At 48.4% G+C, this 20,872-nt stretch overlaps 1 protein-coding gene and 1 non-coding gene across 2 annotated transcripts in view; one reads left to right on the top strand and one right to left on the bottom strand.

Annotated features, from left to right (window-relative positions):
* The window catches only part of Tpst (tyrosylprotein sulfotransferase), a 484,705-nt gene that overhangs the window by 25,450 nt on the left and 438,383 nt on the right, over positions 1-20,872 (top strand). The window lies entirely within an intron of this gene.
* On the bottom strand, positions 7,770-7,851 carry TRNAS-UGA (transfer RNA serine (anticodon UGA)). The gene has a single exon. It is a non-coding gene; the product is annotated as a tRNA-Ser (tRNA).

The raw sequence follows: 20,872 nt of genomic DNA, 5'->3' as shown, positions 1-20,872 counted from the left end.
ATAGGTAAAAAACTGATTTGTTTTGCCTCTTTTCCGGAGTTCAAGAGACAGAAAGGGTAAATGGCTAACCCAGTTGCACCTTTGGATGTTTCTTTGTGGGCGGCTGTGCCGCCTTATACGTGTTTTCGGTTTATATTTTATTGAAATGAACTCCCGAGTAGCTATTTTCGCCTGTTTTCTGTTCCTCCGAGAGCTGCTTTTTTTTTTTCGTGATCTTTTGCGCACTGTTTCTTTTTTTTTTTTTTACATTGGTTGAGTTTCTTTTGTAGCTTTGTTTCATGATACGCGAAGGTTAAAGCTACCCCGAGTGCCTCATGATCGAGTACAACGTTCTTGCGTCCCCAGATGCTGACGCTTATCGCACCACGCAAGTTAGGTCGCGAAACCTCTCGAGCCATCCTACATGACGAAGCCTTACACGATGCGGCAGTATACGCGAATGCAGCCGTATATCTTTCAATGGTTGCTTGGATGCGCTTGAGGAGCGGCGCGCGCGAGCGCGCATCTATTTCATATTTCGCGTATTTCGCGGACTTTTGTTTTTCGTGGAAAAAACAACTAGGCACATTTCAGCACGAGACAAGTGCTTGATTTTGTAATTGACATGTTCGCTATTCAAGCAATAATTAAACAGGTACCTAAAAAAACGGAGTTAATACTTCGTGATGAAAAATAAACGCTGTCTTAGTACAACTTAACTGGGACATCCGGTATAGCTTGGAGAGGTCTCAGACACCTCTGCCACGTTCTTTTCATGTGCGTACATTCCACACGTTCTCAACGCCCCCCCCCCCCCCCCCCCCCCCCCCCCCATCGACGCGCCGTGCAAGACAGCAGCCTCAGCAGCATCCGGTCCCTCCACCGTCGCGCGTTATGAAGTGGAAGGAAGATGCAAAGAAAGTTTCACCTTGAAACTCGCGAAGATACCAACGCTGTCTGGTCGCTTTGTACACGACGTACGCGTTCCATGTCTTCGTGCTTGCTCGCACTCCATTCGCGTCTCCTGCCGCGCGTGTAGACACGGCGCACGCGGTGACGCGCCCCTCTGTTCTTCCTCTCCCGTTCGAGCGCCGCTCGTATTTTTTCTCAGGCGACAAACAGGGCTTCCAGCCGGTGGGTCTCCCTCTTGTGTTTCTCCCGTTGTCTATTTACGTATGCAGGCACTCAGCGGGCATATTGCTCCTACGCGTTTCTTCTTCTTTCGGCCTTGGTCTAACAGCGGGCTCGGCGTGCTTCGTTTAAAGGCGCGTGTACTTAACAACCTCTCTGCGTGGCTGAAACACAGATCTCTTCGCTCTGGCGGGGAGAGGGAGAAAGCGCCGAGTTTCCTGCGGCGCGCGGCTGTTTGTGAGGCTTACGTGGATGCCAGCCCTCGTGCCTGTAGCGAGACGTCCGAGGACGGAGAAGCCGACGGCCCGAGTGCGGGACAAGTGACGAGACGGAGTGGGGCTGCAGAACGGAGGCGGCGGTGGTGGAGGCGCGGTGGTGTGGCCGCCGAAGCGTTGGTGATCGAGCGCTCGGACCGATTGTGAGGTCTGTTCGATTCACGCGCGGTTCGCGGCATTGGTCAAGTTGAGGCGGTGCCGAGGTGTGCCGGCGCGATCGAAAGAGCCGAGGTGCAGGGCGCGTTTGTCCGCCTGCTTGACCTAATTCCGAACGGCTTAAGCGAGTGCGCGGCCGCTTATGTGTAAGTCCGCTCGTTTCGTACAGGTCGCGCCTGTTCAGTGTTAGTCACGTGATCGCGCGGAACCGACCCGGTGCACTTCTTGCGCCGGGGCCTATAGGCGGAGGGAATTCGCCGAGAACAATGCTTTGCTCGAACAATGTTTCGAGGAAAACATTGTTCGAAAGAAATGGCGCAGTGCAGATGTTGCTGCGTCGCGCTGCTGAAGCGAACGGCGAAGTACGAAGCCTGAACTATAGGTATATGCAGTCGAGCGTCGGTATAAGGAAGCCGCATCCGACGCGAAAATACTTTCGTTACATAGCAATATTCGTTGTAAGCATGCGTTCGTTACACGTTGATGCTGGCGAGAAACAGTTGAGATTTTCTGAAATCAAATGAAAATTTATTGAGCATCACACGGATGTCTAGTTGCGTAGACAAAAATCACATGCGAATGCTTGATTGTAAGGACCTCTGCGCTCCTTACATTAAACTCGGAATTGCGGACAGCACTTTTAAGAGTAAAAAGTAAAACAAGACAATCCGTGCACTGAGCTCACAAAGCAAAGGTCACACAACTGTTAACGACAATGAAATGCAGTCAAATATTTAGTGTGTATAATCTCTGCACCAATAAAACGTGTATATTGGTGTCTACATCGTTGTACTAGTGTTCGTGATATCTTGTTTCGACTAAGTTCGAGGAGTGCAGGCGAGTCGGACGCACAATGGAGAGGTTTAGCTTAGCGGAGACGTGCGCATTTGAGTAACATGTGACGTACCCAGAAACGGCTGCGCTGGTGACGACATCTTGCGATGCTGTGATTAACTAGAGTGGGACAGAATCTATATAGTGTAGCGCAGCTCCTCGATCAAAAAAAAAAAAGTTAAACATGAGTCGCGATCATTATGCCGTTTCCGAGACGTTTACACCGGCTTATACGCAGAATACATGCAGTCACTCATTCCACTAAAAGGTCAGCTGGCTCCAATCATAGTTCATGGCTGCTTAGTTCTGGTCCTAGTATTCCGGCCGATATTCTGATGCTCTATAATGTCACGCTGGTGAAGCATTCTTTGATCGCCAGCTAGAGTAGGTACGTGATCCTGTGGACTGCGTCGTGTCAATAGTGTAATTATCCTTTCGCTCGATTCTATTCCTTTATCAGCATCATCCACTGCTCATGGCTTGCTGATTGTGGTGATTAACATATAGGCGCAAGAGTTCCTCGGACCATTGACAAATCGCGAGAAAGAATAGCATTGGAACAAAACGTTACGCCATTCCGGCAGAGTTCACACAAGCTTCGTTAGCATGAATTCGATGCGAGCGGGTCGAGTCAGAAGTCGAGCTGGCCCACGCAACTCCACACCCCACCGCGTTTACGCAGATCTTGTCAAGCGGGCTGCATGGGCGAGTCAATCCAGCAGCTTGCAAGCGGGACGACAGAGCTCGCATCGCCGCTTGCTCGCGGCCAGACCCGCTACCGTTTACGTGAACCCGACGACCGGTTTTCGATCCGACGAGCCGACTCGACCCGACTTCATCAGCTTTATGATACCACCGGCGTGCGTATAGACCGAGCCGCTGGCAGCTTAAACATTATTCACTAACAGAATGAGTAAAGGAACGCTTCCTTACAGAATGAACATTGCAATCCTTTGTATGTGTTCAGAGTAACACGATTCCCACACTACGGCAGTTAAAGGTCATCCTAGTGGCAATTCCGGATGTCCAGAACGGGAAATATATAGCCCCCATTATATAAGCCAAGTATTGCATTTCCTAAAGTAGTATTATTCGAAAATATATTCTTTACGTCAGGTTCGTAGAGGAAAAAAAAGAGTATTTCTTATCATGCATACAGCATACTTTATGTGGCCGATGCTCCAAAGTTAGGCATCTAAACATAGAAGGAGATTTTGACATGTATACAGTGCTCGTAAGACCTTTTGGACGTGCAGGAACGGTTGCTCCGTGTTCGCGGAAGTAAGTAGTTGGCTGTTAGAAAACGGGACGGATCGGTATGTCATTTACGACGACAAACACTCTAATTAGCCGTCTAGCTCGTAGTCAGCGTGGGGAAATTGCTTCTTCTGATTTCTTTTTCTACGTGCACGTGTGGTGGGCGCGCGCGCTCTGCCGCGCTCTGCACTGTTGTCTCCAACGATTTCTTTCGAGAGGTTTCATGCGCAGGGTTCCGCTGAACTTAACAGTACGGAACTTGCGTGCTTTTGTTGTGTTTTTCCTCGGTTGAGTTCCTCTCGGTCTTTTTTTGTCACTTTGCTCGGAGGGAAACGGAAGTGGACAAAAGGTCAAGTGTAGTTTGAAAGGAATTGCTGCGAGGCGGGCGTGAGATGTTCCGAAGTGCGGTTAGTGAAAAGCTGAGTCCGTGAAGCACGTGGACGAGAAACGAGAAACCACGGGCGGGTTCGCAGATTCACGGACGAAAAAAAGAAAGACGGCTATGAGCTAGGCTCCGGAGCGTAGCACGATACAGTTGAAGCCATGGAAAAAGTCGGCGCAGCACGTGATCATGTCACGTGTGCTTCTAGCCACCATCGCTCTCAACCGTCTCTGCGCGCACACTTCCGGAAAGATAACGGCTGCGACAGCAACGTGCGGTTTCGTAGCGACGTGCGGCTTGGCCGAGCCCGCTGAACGCAGAGTCACGTGTTGGCCCGACGTTTGGAGAAGCGAGAGAAAGAAAAAGCGAAGGGAGCTGACTTCACGGAGAGTTGGCTTGCGAAGGCTGGCTGCGTGACGTCATGCACCCTCTTCGGTACTTTCATAACAAGCAGCTATACAAATTTTTTTTCATGTTTTGACAGATCGTGCTGTCACTTTTTTTTTTTTTCTGGCGTCTTCACCTTTCCTTACCTCAGGGAATAGAAACGAGCTAAATAAAGAAGAAAACGAGAAACATAAGCGGTCTTTCCTGCTTTGAACTAACGGCACCTACACCCCTGGCTCTTCGCCGCAGCCCTCAATTGACTACTACGCCGTGGCCGCAATGGACAGACGAAGCACATCCTGTTGTATGCAGTCACGATGAACTTGTGCCCGCAGGGCATAGCCTTTCAGGATGCTTTCAGGGTGCTGCAGAATCCCGTCGTCCACGCCCGACGGACAAGTCTTTTCATGTTGACGTATGTGACGATTAGGCACGCCGTGTCCCAGGCGTTTGGCATCTGTCCATTTCATTGCCGCACAAAGTGAACCGTAACAGTACCCAAAGATCACGCCACTCCTGTACACCGTTAAGGTCATTTTGGAGCGCTATTTTATCAGAAAGGCTAGTGATTGTGCGATAAATAAAGATATATTTCAACTGACTACTGGATGGGTGCTTGCCAAGTATGTCAGACGTGAAACATTTGATGTTCTCATGTTTGACGTTACTGGAGTTAGTTCTTGCATGGAGCCCACATTTTGTAAACTTGTGTACAGCAGTATTGGAAATTGACAATTAGAAATTATTAATACTTTCTTTTTAGTCACCTTATCGTCATCCTGAAGATGCGAAAAGATGTCGTGAAACTAACTTTTCGATTGACAGGATTGATTGGCGCCTGAAGACTCTACATTATAAGTAAGAAAGGTGAAATGGAAAGTTGTCATCCAACCAACTGTAACACGAAGTTACAAATGAAACCCAATGCGGATTTCGCAGAAGGAAAGCTTCGCAGTTGAAAAAAAAAAAAAAAAAAGAGAGACGCCCTCATTCGGGGCATCGAATCCATGACCAACACCTTTCTGTGATTGTCGTTTTTTTTTTTTTTTTTTCTGCAACGCGTGGGAGCCACCCGTATGGGTTTCCCTTGCATTTTCGTGCTGTACAGCCGGGTGGGTGACAATTTTCCCTTTCACGAATGTTTCTCTACCTTGTGGGCTTCCGTAGAGCCGATTTGCCCTAGAAGAAGGGAAAGGGATCCATGTTGCTTAACGTATCCCTTTTGTTGGCACCGTCCCCTCGTCCGCTTGTCCCGTAGAGTTAATAGACTGACTTGTTCCTCCTTATCTGGGACGGCGCGCCTGCTGCCCATGCTTTCACTTCTGCTCTCTCTCTCTCTCTCGCTCTTTATTTTCGTTCCGTGTGTCCCGTGCCGATGGCCTTGCTCGGGGCAGTGAACGCGAGCGCTCCGTTATCTCGCGTCGGCGCCGCGGTCGGACGCGAGTGGAGGAGAACGACCCGCAGCGAGACGAGATATCTCCGCGACGACGCCGTTCCCTCGGCTGCAAATGCCGTGCCGGCCACGGTGGCTTGGCCGCTGTTCGCCGGAGAAAGTGCACCGAACCGTGCCGCTGCACGGACTGGTCGGAGTCCAGTTGTGACCGCGAACTTTGGCTTGAACCGGGGGACCTCCGCTTCACGCGGCGCTTTTCTCGCGTGCACCCATGGACCGCGGGGGTCTCCGGTTGGGGATCACGCAAATAGAGAGATCCGCGGCCTCGCTTCTTTCCAGCGTCTCGTTCGCATAGTGTTCTTGCGACCGCGCTGCTTTTTCTTAGACCCGGCAGTTGGCGAACCACTGGGTGCCGGCCAATTTTGGCCAGAGCCTGGGAGTGCGGTGCACTGCAATGGCAAGCTACAGTTGTGTACAGTGGTGCCATAAATATATACCGAAGGAAGTTGCGGGTTCGATTCCCAGCCGCGACCGCCGCATTTCTACGAGGGTGGAATGCGGAAACTCGCGTACTTAGATTTGGGTGCACGTTAAAGAGTCCCAGGTAGTCTAAATTAATCCGGATGCTGCGGCGTCGCCTTTCTATCTCTGTTGCCTCCACGCCCTTGTGCTGAATTGGAGGCCATGATGAGGCAATATAGCGCGGTTTCCTACCTACACAGCGACTGATTTTCGGTCCGTTTACAGCCATCGTACGTTACCGTTAAGCGTGTCACGTTCATCATACCATCGACAACCTCCAAATTAGTCTCGGCGCTCTTTGGTCATGACTGGCCCTTGCGCCATAAACATCCATACTGGACGCCCAAACATCCATACTGTGTCATCTTCCTTTCTTTCTTTCTTTCTTTCTTTCTTTCTTTCTTTCTTTCTTTCTTTCTTTCTTTCTTTCTTTCTTTCTTTCTTTCTTTCTTAACTGTGTTAGTACAATACAAACATCACAACATCAGTTGCGTCTTTTCGTTAGGGGGCCGAGTGGATGGGGAGCGGCGAGGCTAGAAAATATTCGCATTGAAACTGAAATATTAAAACCAAAATTTACTGGAACCCGATATTTCGGAATCATGCATGCCCAGCTCATTTTTGCATTGGTGAGACGGCGAGAGTTGCGGTGGTGCTTTTATAAACTTCTTTTCGTGTTCGCTCATGGTGGCTCGACAGGCGCGCGGTGACCTTGCGCAAACCTTGAATAGCATTTGCTGGGAAGAGTGGGCGAAGAGCGGGCGAAAAGCGGTTGAATGTTTCCGGTCGTTTTTTGAACCGCGACTCCAAAGTGAGCCACGTTGCGCCTTTGGGGTCTATGCGGACGCGTCTCTGCAGTTCGCCGTACTCTGCCCCAAAACCGGGTGCTTCCCTTTTGAAAGGGCGAACGTGATTTTTTATTTTGACGATTTTTCTGACAAGTTACTCGGTTCGCAGAGCTCTGCGGAACGTGTATACCTTTGAAGAACACCCGTGTACAAAGATGTAGATGCTCGTTGACGAACCTATAGGCGGTGAAAATTAATCCGAAGTGCCGCGTCCCTCAGAAATCACTGCACAGCTTTGGCTTGTGTAACCCTGTAAATTTATGAGGAAATGAAAAATATGCCGACCTTGTACACAGCGAGCTATTAGTACCTTACGCGGCCGGTTTTTTCAGCATTTGTTATGCAAAGAGCGCGGTTTTCCGGCCATCCCGTCTACGAAGAGGAAGGAAATTTGGGCTGGGGCGACGCTTCACGGCTTTCTCTTAGCTCAGAAGTTAAGCAGTATTTATGCAGGAAATACTCGCTGGTATATTAGCCAAGAACTGGAATGAGCCGCACTGACGAATAAGTGGTCGCGGCGCTCCAGAGATGTGATGCTTTGATAAAGCGTTCGGAAACGAAAGAAGAAAAAAAAAGCAAGGCTATGAAGAAGAAAAAAAAAGTACCGCAGCCGGCAGGATTCGAACCTGCGCGGGAAGATCCCAATGGATTTCAAGTCCATCGCCTTAACCACTCGGCCACGACTGCGCTTGTCTCCCTCCTCGCGACAGACGGCGTGCAATGATGCGCCCGCCTCCCCTCGCTCTTCCGCGTGCCGATACTTGCGCAAGCTGTCGTCGGCATCGCGGGAAAGGGTTTCCGAGGAGAAAGCGGCAGCGCGGCTTGGCTGGCAGCTGCCGCCGCACAGCCGCCGGGCTCCACAGACGCTCAACAGGTGAGGCGACACGCGGCGCACGAGCCTCCGAGAGTTGCATTGCGCAGGTCTCGAGGGCCATTCGTGTGTGGCACTGGCTTGCGCTCGCTCGTCGCAGTCTTCATAGCGCTGCTTTAAAAGTTGAAAAAAAAAAAAAAAGACTTGTGTGCTAAGGTATTGGTGTTTGTCAAATAAAGCCAGGCGGTCGGAATCCCTGTGCCGTATAGCTTTCTTTTTCTTCTTTTTTAATATTAGAGAGAACTGATGCCGCTACGATCGTTCAACGACCGCGGTAAAAATGGTTATTACACGGGTTTGCCTAACATTCGTGCTTTTGGCTTAAGACGTTCTTGCGGCGTTATTGCGCTTGGTATTTATATTACATTTTCAAGCAAGATCATATCTTTAAACTCACGAAGGCAACAACTTTCTGCGCCTACGCATAGTCGCGGAGTTGATGCACTTCATTATAATGCAGCATTTTGTTCGAAAATATTACATTTGCACAAATTCACAAAGCGGTTTGAGGCCACAAGAACGACGTTTGAGCAAGCCCACTTGCCCACTGCTATGCACAGCTGAACTGTCATACTTGCAGCTCCCACATTATGTCCATAGTTGCCTTCAGTAACTTTTGTAGCAAACTTACTTCCTTTAGGACAAGTGGCGCCCGGGCAATCAGGGTATCGAACCGGAACTGAACCGAAAACCGGAAAAAAAAAAAAAAAAACTCCGTTATTTTTGCTCTAACCGGAGCTGAACTGGAACGTTACGATTTTTTTTTTTTCACTCCGCAGCGAAACCGAAAGGCAAAAAGTAACGGCTTTCGGTTAAAGTTGACCACGTTTTCTCAACCTTTTCGATCATCCGTGTACTGCCTGCACTTGGGGCTCAACTACGCTATACCTAATTTGTAGATACATGCCATCTGCCCGTGATATTATATGTAGCAGCACCATTAGTGCTGTTATCAGCGTAAAGCGTCAGAGGTAGACTAGATGTTGTTTTAAAAGGGTCCTGAACCATCCCTCGGACTTGGTGAAAAGAACGCAGTCCGCGCATGGCATACGCTGCTGTCAACATCTCAGCCAAATTTTGCAGTCGCGCGTTGTGCGTGGAGCTCGACGCGGAACGACCTTTTTTTCTCGAACGCTTTCTTTTCAACAAAAGCCTGCTCCTCGATATGTTCTGGATGCTTTATTTCATGATATAGCATATTCCCATACCGGGCTGCTATTGGCAAATAGCTAACGTCAGTCAAGATAAACCACTTTCTGATTATGAGGCACGCCGTAGTGGGGGACTCCGGAAATTTCGACCACCTGGGGTTCTTGAACGTGCACCTAAATCTAAGTACACGGGTGTTTTCGCATTTCGCCCCCATCGAAATGCGGCCGCCGTGGCCGGGATTCGATCCCGCGACCTCGTGCTCAGCAGCCCAACACCATAGCCACTGAGCAACCACGGCGGGTGTGGGTATTTACATCAGTGCGCTTCTTCCTACCGTTAGTGTGTATATCTATGGATGCAGTTTAATAAACAAGCTGAAGTAAGCGAACATCTGCTTTTGAATTTCGATAGTAATTACGTACTTCCGGAAGAAAAAGGCCAACTGTCGTCTGTTTGCGCTCAGCCGCAGCCACCGGCGTAGGAATTAAACTTTGGCCACCCTGCTTACCGGTGTCGCAGCCGTCGTATCTCGCTAATCTAGACTAGTTTTGAACTCTCAACTAGCCTCGAATCGCGCGAAACTTAAGGTCAGATCACCTGCACGCTTTCCAGCGCGCGCTCACTCCTGGTCGCTCCTGGTTAGACGCCTCAATAGACTTCGCTTCAAAACGCGCTAGTTGGATGTAGCAAGTACCCGTCGGTTAACACGGCCATACTGGAAGCACATGAGCTCGAGCGCGCACTCAAACATCAGTCGTGCATAAAGCAAACGCTGTGCATACGCACTGCATGTAGCCGCGGTCGGCTACGTAGCGTAGATACCGCGGCCGCCGCGAGGATACCGCGGCCGCCGCCCCTTTAACGCGACAAATTTGTATAGCATCCGGCGTATGGACTCGCCAGAATGTGATGCGTCCAAAGTGCCTCAGTTAGTGGACCACGTGTACTTGCTGCTTGTCCCCAGTATGACGGTGAACGGGAAGAATCTATCCCTTCGTTAGTGTCAATTAGCAACGGATCGTTCAGTGAAAAAACAAATTGTCACTGGGTCGTTGACCGTATATATCTATCAAGCGAGCCATCAATGCCTTCTTGAATATTTGGTTACCCCGCGCCTAGATTCAAGGCTGTGTGAAGTACCGTTCGAACACGAACGTGCATATTATAATCGCATTCTGCTGACTGTCTTAATCATTACTCCTCAGTCTCTATTTTTCTCCCGTTACCTTTTCCCATGAGAAGAGTAGCACGCTGAAGGAGCTCTCTGTATGTCAGTATATTCTCCTCCCTCTGCTTCAATAAAGCTTCGCTTCATATAGGTTCACGCACAGGTTTCCGATCTTCTTAATTCATTTGTAACTATACGTGCGGCCTGAAGCACAGACAATGGTAACCTTTCAGTGCACCTTAGTTAGCAGCGTCGAGCTTTTCTGCAAAACAACATTGTGCTGTTTTCCTGTAATTATTATTCAGTTATGCAAAAGAACTTGAACCGGTTCGAACTGGTTGGAACCGTTACTTCTTTCTTTTCCGCTCCGGACTTGTAACGTAACTGACCTGTTTTCGGGCAACCTCAACGAAAACCGAAACGACACTCTGCGGGCGATCGGCCATTGCCGAATACGCACCCTCTCATGTCAACCCCGGTCGCTGTCGTGAGAGGCGAACGTACAATTGACGCCTGCCACTGAGAAAACGCTGAAGGGAAGTCTTTCGAATTAGGATCCGACATTTTTGTTTGTTTCTCGCGTTTTCTGTTGTTGCGCCTTTTCTTTTTTCATATTTCAGAAGCAGATGATCATGCCATTCGATTCGTTATTTGAATGCATTTTATTTAAATATTGCATTCGGACCGAAACTTTCGCTATTTGAAACGCGTATACCGGTTGCGTATATAGCTGCGAACATTTACCATTTATATTTCGTGAAAATCCAGCACTTTGTGTGCGATTGCCGTTTAGGTGCTAGTGGTGTTATATTTCTTTTTATTTGCGTGCAGCTGAGGGCAGAATCTGATTTCAGAAAGTGCGAATACTGTCTCCGACCAATTTTCAGAGCCCGATATTATGGATAACCACTGCAACGCCATCCACTTCGTTAAACCAACCAGTTCACTGAACCCGTGTAAAGCGGCAGCCATATTCTCTGGCCCACTTGGGTGAATATCTCATTAATAAACTTCACGAATGTTTCCGTCTGTCAGGCAGATTATTTAAGCTGTGAATCTGGAGTGTACCTGTTTAACAGCCTTCTTGCAGAATAAGGCTGTGAATGATTTTAATAAATTGTCCACATATCTGAAGTACTAAATCAATTGTTAGTATTTCAACCACTATTTGGTATGTTTGTGCTTCGACTGTTGTATTGTTCTTTCTTTCTTTCTTTCTTTCTTTCTTTCTTTCTTTCTTTCTTTCTTTCTTTCTTTCTTTCTTTCTCCTTTTTGCTTTTAACGCTCCATTTGTGCCGGCGAACGCTAGAGTAAATTTGTTATTCAGAAACTTACGAAGTAACTAAAGGGCGCTATACAATTTTAACGCACTATATATAACGCTCTATATACGCGAAAGCTATCGCGCGCTCTGACGTAACGCTCACGTGTTGGGCCGACCTCGTTCGGCTTCAGTCGTGTCGTGCAATGTTCCCTCCTAGTTCTCTGTCTCCGGCGGTAGATGAACAAAGTTTCGTTTTTCCTCCCTTTCTCCTAAAGGCTTGGTTGACCTCAAGGATACGGGAAGAAGAAAAGGTGCGAGGTGTCTTTTATTGTGGAGGTCGCGCAGCTGCCTGCGCGGCGAGGCTCGGAGCCGAAAGGCTACACTAAATATAGAGCTATAGACCGTTTCATCGGGCGAGGAGGATAGGGCGCGCGGAGAGCCTTTCCTCCTCTCTGGCTTGGGCGATCCGGCGCGGCGCTGCTTGAAAGTATTGCTGTCGCGTGCTCCGGAACGATTTCGAGATGTTTTAGATCTTACTTTGTGAAATTTACGCCGTATTCGTTCATATAAGGTCGTCAGGGAAGCCGTTCGGTGCATTGGTAACTATACTGTAGGCAGAAATATGTCTTGGGGGCGCAAAAATGTGACTCGCATGATCAGCCGCGGTGTACGCGCATTATCAGTCGCGGTGCGTGTATGTGTTGTTTACTATTTTGCTTATATCGATTTTAATTCAACAAAGAAAACCAGCGCCTCTGTACTACCAGCATTAAATAGTAAATCAGCTCACTGTCTGATCAAATGGCGTAGGGAGTAAAACAAAACATAAGAGCGCATGCTCGTGCACGGGCAACCTAAGGCAACCACGAAACATATGAGCGGCAGGCGCTATCAAATATTTGTGATACACTGGCATCGTTCTCACGCATTTCAAGTCTAGTATGCTTGAAATTACCATATGTCTACGCTAGCCTTGCTGCATGAGGCCCATGGCGCTTCTCAACACAGCGATCACTGCGGTTGGTGAGCCAGCACGATACATATATAAGCTGTGTGCTTCGGCATTGCCTTTTTGGCCTGTATACAGCCATAATATATGAGAGGGTTCGCATAAAAATAATGCGATGGCTATTTTTGAGCGCCAAATTTCCGTAATACGAGTGAGTGCGTCGTACAGAACTGAACGAACACAACCGAAGAAAAATTCGGTTATCATCCTCTTTCTCTAAAAAGCAAGAGAAAACGGGCTAACGCCGCACAACGTTTATAAATATATAACCGCTGATGCCGTATGCTCGGACCATGCGCTATATAGAACAAAGATATCTGTAATCCAGAACCTACTTCTGCTTAGGACGCTCACGCAGTTCGTAAACGGTCGCTTTGCTGGACAAGCTTAATTCAGACTGTAAGGTATGCTACTATTACTAGCCAAAACTATTTTATTCATGGGTGGAAGCTTCATCCATCCAACCAAGTAGTCACGCAATGTAACCTGCAGCGAACAATTTGAACACTTGTCAAAGTATAACAGCACAGCTCCTATCGTAGCAGAACGGTACCCACGCTGTTACGATCGTCGCGTATGTTTCATGGCCCCTAAACCGCAGCTTAGAAGTAGAAGATAATACTGCAATAGGTCACATTAGTGATTGGAACATTCGGAAATACACAATTGCCCTCCGAGGCTGATTGTAGGCTCAAATATGCGTGCACCCCCCCCATCGCGCTGCGTGTTCCGTCCACCTCAACGCCAGCAGAAATTCCGGCCATGGCGCCTTAAACCACTTCAGCAAGTCTCACAGAACTGTTTACCACGTAGAAGACGCACGTCATACTAAACAGACCGCACGACCGCGAAAACAAACGCCAGGACCTACCGCCGAGCGTATACCTGCCATGCCAAAGACCGCTTTCAAAGCCAGTATGGCGCTGCTCATAGGCGGCGCCACTGCGTTCACAATATGGCGGCGCCTACGAAAAAACGGTCTATATGTAGTTGGTTATGACGGATCTTTTTCCTTCGCAGCGCAAACAAGACAGCGACGGCGAGAAGGCACACACAGGATCACAAAAAAGAAAAAAAGAAACGACACGAGCGGGAAGACAGCGAGAGTGGCATGCTCTCTGTATATACGCGTTCGCGCCTCGCTCGGCTTCGCGCCCGTAAGAAGAAGGGGGCCTGACGACGTCGACACAATGACGACGCCGGCTTGACTACAGCCGTCGATGCCTTGTAACGGAAAGGGACGCACACAACGGAGCGTGCCTGTAGCTTCTATTGTTTCGGTCAACTTTGTCGCGTCTATTTTCTCGCGCGGTGGCGGTTAAATGGATATGCTTGCCTGTTTCGTTAGTTAATAACGGAAGTGGATCGTCGCGTGCACTCTTAGTTAGCCGGAGGTGTACGTTTTCTTGCCCTCCCCTTTCCCCCGTCTTCCTTATCATTTTTTTTTTTTTCGCGCCTCGTTTCGCTTTCGCCTTTCCCGCTTCTTCTCCAGTCTTATTTTCCCTCTCGACGTGCGCAGTGCGGCACGCTCGTTTTCACGCGTAAGCGGCTCGTTTAACCTCGCGTCCACACTGCTTGACAGCTTACGTACGCGTCCTCTTTTTTTTTTCCTTTTGTCCTTTTTGTTTATTCGAGGTGTTAGAATCGTGCACCTTCCAAGCTCTCTAGCCCTTGTAATAAATCTATGTCGCGATAGTTTCTTTTGTAGCGAGGCTTTAAGTAATTTAGCTTTTTCTTTAACACGAGATTGTTCTCTGCCGAGCTCCAGCGAAAATTTGTTCCATGTACCTACGTCACGCAGTGATCATCCCACTAATTTTCTTGCGTCCCGCGAGATGTGACTACTTTGCCGTTTTGTGTACTTCCACCTAGGTAGCACATTAAGCACTATAATAGCAAGGGCTTGGTTGCGCAACCCACCGCCCCGTTCCAAAGGGGACGCTCATAACATCCATCCATCCATCTATCCGTGTAAAGCATTTTGTGCAGAGGTTGGAGATGAAAACAGAAGGGTAAGATGACACGGAGCCAGTCGGGAGGAGCGGTTAGAAAGGGAAGGGTATAGGGTGCCTCGATGTCCTCCTCCCCCGCCGCACTGTGCTGGGTGTGTAATTCATTGTTGGGTTAGGTACCGGCAAATTTAAGCGCGTCCGCCATTGAAGTGCCCACGCCTTCGCGCGCGCGCGTTCCAAAGCAAGCTCGCACAGCGGGTTGGTCTCCGCGCTCCGAAATAAGCTGCCCGGATGTTGCACGCCCCTTGTGCATGAATAACTGCAGGAATTGTTGGAGAATGTTTCTTATTTCCGAAAGAGCCAAAAACGGAAGACTCCTCTGGATGGTCCTAATTAACCGACGAACTACACCTGCGCGTATGCAATGTGGGTACATAAGTGCTGAATTCGGCATGCCTTTCCAGGTACTATGTGCGAAGTTTTTTTTTCGAAAGCTCAAATGTACTTCTTGTTTGCTGCCAGCTGCATCTTGCTTGTAGTATTTTCTTTTTTTTATTGGAACTCGTGCACGCGCAGTTGCTGGTTTCTTAGCTGAGATTATTTTTTTATTATCCCGCTCGGGGCCGTTCAGTGCCTGCAGTACGTATTAAATAAATAAAAAATCGGGTACATCTTAACTGTTCATTATAGTTAGAGCTGAATCCTACTGCATGGACGGCCTTGTCTGTTTTAGTTCCACTTTCAACTAAACTATGTCCCTGCGTAAAATGTGAGAATCATCAGCGTGCGGTTGGCTAGTTTTACACGCACCTTTTAGTGCAGTCCGAGACTTATTATTTCTGATAGAAATAACATTAATTTTTCGTCTGTACAGCAAGTAAGCTGACACATTTGAGTTAAACGATGATATATAGTCCCCCGCTATTTTTCCTTTTGTTTTACCCTACATTCTTTAGTAGCCGCAGTCTCATCATTTATTTCTGAAAAAGCCGTATGACGCGTCGACTTCCACTCTTCTCGCAGTACCTGTGCAGAGTTTAGCAAACAGCTAGCAGTCGTCACAAGAAAATAAACGCAACCTCGAGAAGTACACAAGGAAAGGAAGTTCAGGAGCTCGAGAACGGCTTCACAACTTCTGGGAAGAGTGTCAAATTTCTAAACGAAGACGAAATACAGGGCCTGTCAAGAACTAGCAGTGACGTCTTTCTTTATAAGGAATTTTCTTCGTACATGATCATGTACTGACCATAAATCGTGCAGTGTGGCAGGTCCACCACCAAATAACTTACTCTGTGTGTGCCGTATTTTTTTCCTCCTAAATATTTGACAACCATTGAGGCATCTTCTTGACACGACCCGTCGCCTTAGCCCAGTGCCTATGAACGCGCTGCGATGCTCAGGTCGCGGGTTCGATCCTGGTCGTTACGGGCGGAATTTGATTGGGGCGAAATGTAAAAACGCTCATGCACTAAGGTCAAGGTGCGCGTTAAAGAACCCTAGGCGGTGGGAATCAATTCTGAGCCCCCGAATGCGGCGTGCTTAGAACCAGTTCGCGGTTTTGGTGCGTAAAACCGATTATTCCTTTGTTTCTTAGTGGCATTAAGTTTCGCAGTAGAATCGTTTGCGGCATCAGAGTCCAATTATTTAAACCAAGCGTTCTCTTAAAAAGATTCCTACTCTCAGTGTGAAAAAGCACAAAACCATAAAATTCCCACCACAGGAAAAAGGCAGCAAAAGGATCACGCAGTATCAGAAAAGACTATATGATGTATCAAAATAATAATAATAACAAAAAACGTCGCAGCTGTTGTTTTACAGTTATATAAAATACTAAAATGACCAGCAACGGAACCTCCTTAACTGCTAATGCTTGATAGGGATTTTGTTCGTGTTATTTCATGCGCCAACGCTTTTATCTCTATCGAATATATATATATCATGGCGGTCGCCGTAGCAGACGTAGTAGGAAAGGGCGGAGGGAAACTGCGGCTCCGCCCCGCCAGGGTCGCTCGCGTTTCACCGCATGCGCGTCTTCAGCCCGGAGATGCCACTGGATAAGCGCACTCGCCGAACGCGCGCCTGCTCACCTTCGGACGTGATAACAGGCGCGCGCGCGCATACGCACTCACCGTCGCCTCGGAGATATACTACCTCTGCTGAGCACGAGGTCGCGGGATCGAATCCCGGCCACGGCGGCCGCATTTCGATGGGGGGCGAAATGCGAAAACACCCGTGTACTTAGATTTAGGTGCACGTTTAAGAACCCCAGGTGGTCGAAATTTCCGGAGTCCTCCACTACGGCGTGCCTCATAATCAGAAAGTGGTTTTGGCACGTAAAACCCTATAATGTAATGTGTAATGTGAGATATGCTACCTACGGCGCCTCGTGTAGTGCCCGTGTGTAACCGTTTACGCTGCCCAGCAGTACAGGCATCGCGAGCTTGCTGCCGCTCTCATTGCGATCGCCCTTCTAGCGAAACTGTAATTAAGAATAAATGGTTGATCCCTCTTTCGGAGGAATTGGTCACACAGCACGAGAAGTGAAACGTCCATTCCAAGAAGCAATGTCGGCTTTGTTGCACATTCACAGATACAAGCCCACAAATGTGCACTGTCCTCTATTAATTAACGTTTCGCTGGAAGGACGAAGCATATATGACAGCGATAACAACCATGCGAAGCCTGTTCCTGCTGCGCGGCGTAAACGACAACCCGGAGGGCTGCCAGACGTCACAATAGAGGTATGTTCGACGCAGCGGTGAGTGCGTGTATGTGGCGAAAGTGCGTATGTTTCGTTGGCTGTTCTTACCTCCGTATTCATAAACGTGCCTTAATTTGAAGCCCACGCTTGACTTGAACCTATAGAGGTGATGTCTGGGGGGGTGAACGTGTCTCCTAGACGCTCGTTGCGTTTCCTTTGGCGCATTCGCGTCAGACGTCACCTCTACATTTATTCCAAGCATGGGCTTCGTGCTCGGGCGCATTTCTGAATGCTGGGATTAGCCGTGATCCATCGCCGACGCCATATATAGTCACACGGCTGCTTCGGGGCTCCTTACGCAGGCCAGCAAGCTGCGGTGCTTGCAGCCGTAGAGATTCCTATGGCTTCCGACGTGGGGCCGGTAAAAAATACCACGTGAAAAACAAAAATTACAGATTGTTGGCTGAAAAAAATAAAGTGTCTATCTGAATGAGCGGTACGCAAGGTAAATGTTATTTTATAACCGTCGAAAATTAGGTTTAAGAGCAAAGTGTAGAGGTTTCTTTTGCATGTTATGATGATATCGGGACGTATACACCCGTGAGCAAAAGCATACGGACCAAGGATTGCACGATAAAGCTGATTGCCGCCTTTGCCCGTGAATATCGCTTGCAAAACAGGACTGCAGTCCAGCCTTGGCATTGTGAGCTTTCCAGTGCACCCGTCAGTTTCAGTTTATGCATGTTAAAGGGACACTAAAGTGAGAAATGATTTCTTCTGCATCAGTAAGTTACCGTTCTACAACACCAAAAACACCACTGTTACAACGATAAGACGTTTGGTAATCTGAAAAAGCGCAAGAACGAAATACGGGTGGCGACGCCTATACTTAAGTCCCCGCACCTGGGGCCTGTGACGTCTTGGATTTTGATGGCATCTTCTAGGGCCTACTAAATATATATAGCGGTACAGATTGACTACAATTGTATTCTAAAGGAACCAAATATTAAACATGGCAAGTTTCGGGAACCTTTATTCAGCCAACGCGGCCCAAATGCGAAAACATACTTTGGAATCCCTGACCTCACGCTGACGTACCGGCGCTGGGGTTTCGGCGCGAAATTCCAATACTGATACTTGGACCTTCATTTTCTCATCTAATAATCAAACTATTTTTTTGACATGACTGTCTGCAGGGTTCTCAAACAATGCTTCATTAGTCTAAACTGATTTATTGTTTCGCTTCAGTGTCCCTTTAAATACGAGGAAATTCAGTTCATTTCGGCGACCCTGTGGTCTGTATATATACTTCTACTCGCGGATGTACGTACACGGGACGTATTTTCGCTGGAGCTCGGCAGAGTAGGCTTTCGCGTTAAAAGAAGAAGAAAATAAAAGACGCCCGTGTCGATCTTTCGACGCTCCGAAGCGTGGCACTCCAGAGCTTCGCAGCGCCAGGCGTGCCACTGGAGGTGCTGCAACAGCAGGTCCCTTTATACTCGCAGGGTGGCTTCGACACATTTGACGAAGGGTGCACATTCTCTTCTCGCCTATTCAAGAAGAAATACAGCGCGCACATGTCACCAAGAGAGAGAGAGGGAGAGAGAGGGAGAAGGGAGAGACGTGCCCGCCTCCCCCCCCTCCCGAAGCGGAAGGCGCTTGTGTCTTACTTTCCTCGGGGTTTTTGGACCGCGCGCATGTCACCGTTAATTGTCGCTCCACGCATACTCGCGCGTTCACCCGTCTCCGAAGTGTGATCGACGTAAAAGAGGCCGGGAAGGGTGCCCTGGGAAACGTCCTCTCCCGTCTCTCTTCTGTCTGAACGCTCGTCTTGTCTACGCCTGCGCCCTGCAATATATACACCGAGGGCGTTTCTCTCGCCTGTCGCCGCCGCGTCTTCCCGAGACTTGACGTCTCGTCTGGCCTGCTTCCATTTTTCGCCGTCTCTTTGTGTTGACCCTGCTTTTTGACGCGTTTTCTTTCATATTTCGGACTCTTTCTTTCTTTTTCGCTCTCTTTGTTGTGCAGGGCCTTGCTTGCCATCGTTCTTCTGGTCCCTCTCTCTGTTGATGTTCCTTTTCTATTTATTTATTTATTTATCGTACGGTTTATCTCCTTTTATATGACGTCCTCCCATTCTCTCGTCTACTGTCTGTCACCGTATTTCCGCGCCTAGAAGTGGCTTGTCCGTAAAGGCTGTCCTGTAAAATGAAAAGAAGAAAAATGAAGAATACCCGCATTTACACAGGGCATGATGAAACGATCACTCGAACAAGCCAGCGCTTTCATTGCCGCAGAACGAACCATAGAAACATTTTGAACAGTTTTTTAGTTAACGACGCAATAATCGATTATTATTATTATTATTATTATTATTATTATTATTATTATTATTATTATTATTATTATTATTATTATTATTGCCTTCTAGCCTATCTGATCTCGATCTTTCGTATTTAAAACCTCTACCGCTATATTGTGCGGTTACCTGCGGTTGCTGTGACTCCGTTTCTATCAATCTCTTCCCTGCCAATACTCTAAACGTCTCTTACTTATCTCTACTGCTGACCTTCCTACTGCTATCTTTCCGTGTTCTTTGAATTCTAACGCTTCTGGAAGGTGGACACTCCATATGCGTCTCTCTGGGTGAATATCTTGGCTCCATTGTGATGTGCCGGATCATTTCCGTGTTCTTTTTTTTTTTTAGAACACACACACATGCTTCCTCTTTAGCGCATGTTTGCTTCAATATAGCTGCAATGCGTTAGCATTAGAAATGTCAAAGTGGAAAGACGCCGGGTCCGGGAAGTATGAGAAGAAGGGGCGTTGATGCACAAGTGAAAAGAATCTTTAATAAACTGACGTTTCGGCCATGGGTGCGGCCTTCGTATGAGTAAATAGTGTATATATATATATATATATATATATATATATATATATATAAACGCGATTGATATAATGGAGCGAGGGACCGCAGGAGGTGCGCCGTTATGGGCACGTCTCTCGCATTTACCGCTGAATCTCCGCCAAATTTTTTTTTCCTTTCTTTATTTTTATTTATATTTTTTTTCCTCAGGCAGCCAGCGTCAGCCGAATGGCGATGTGGCCCTCTCACATATATCGAAACAGTGTCGCTGACACCAGCCGCTATAGCGCTGGGAATGAAATGAAACATTTTTCCGAACTCCCGAGGACGCGCCGATGCTTCTTCGCTCGGCCGAGTGCTACGCCGCGGGAGCTTCGCGCATGCCTGCAGCCTCGAAGCTCGGGCTTCGCGCTCTTCACACTGTGTTCGCGCTTTCACGAAGTTCTCGCGCGCGGCCACGCGCGTTTTCACGGCATCGCACAGTCGGCGTAGTTTAACATTCGCATTTAACTCCGCCACTCTCGCTTCACGATGTGAGCCGTCGCAAGTGGCGGGTATAATTGCGGGTCAGTCGAATCGGTCTCGCCTTTCCGCTTTTTGCTTCATTCGCCCGCTGTACACGCTGTGTGTGGTGGCGCCGCTGTCAACGAGCACGACGTCGCAAGCGGCACGTCAGGGGTACTGTATACGCAGGTCGGCCGGCACTGCGGCACCACTTCCGTGCA

Source organism: Dermacentor andersoni, chromosome 3 (genome assembly GCF_023375885.2).
Source record: "Dermacentor andersoni chromosome 3, qqDerAnde1_hic_scaffold, whole genome shotgun sequence".
Taxonomy (NCBI): Eukaryota; Metazoa; Arthropoda; class Arachnida; order Ixodida; family Ixodidae; genus Dermacentor; species Dermacentor andersoni.
This window is presented reverse-complemented; position numbering and strand designations above follow the sequence as displayed.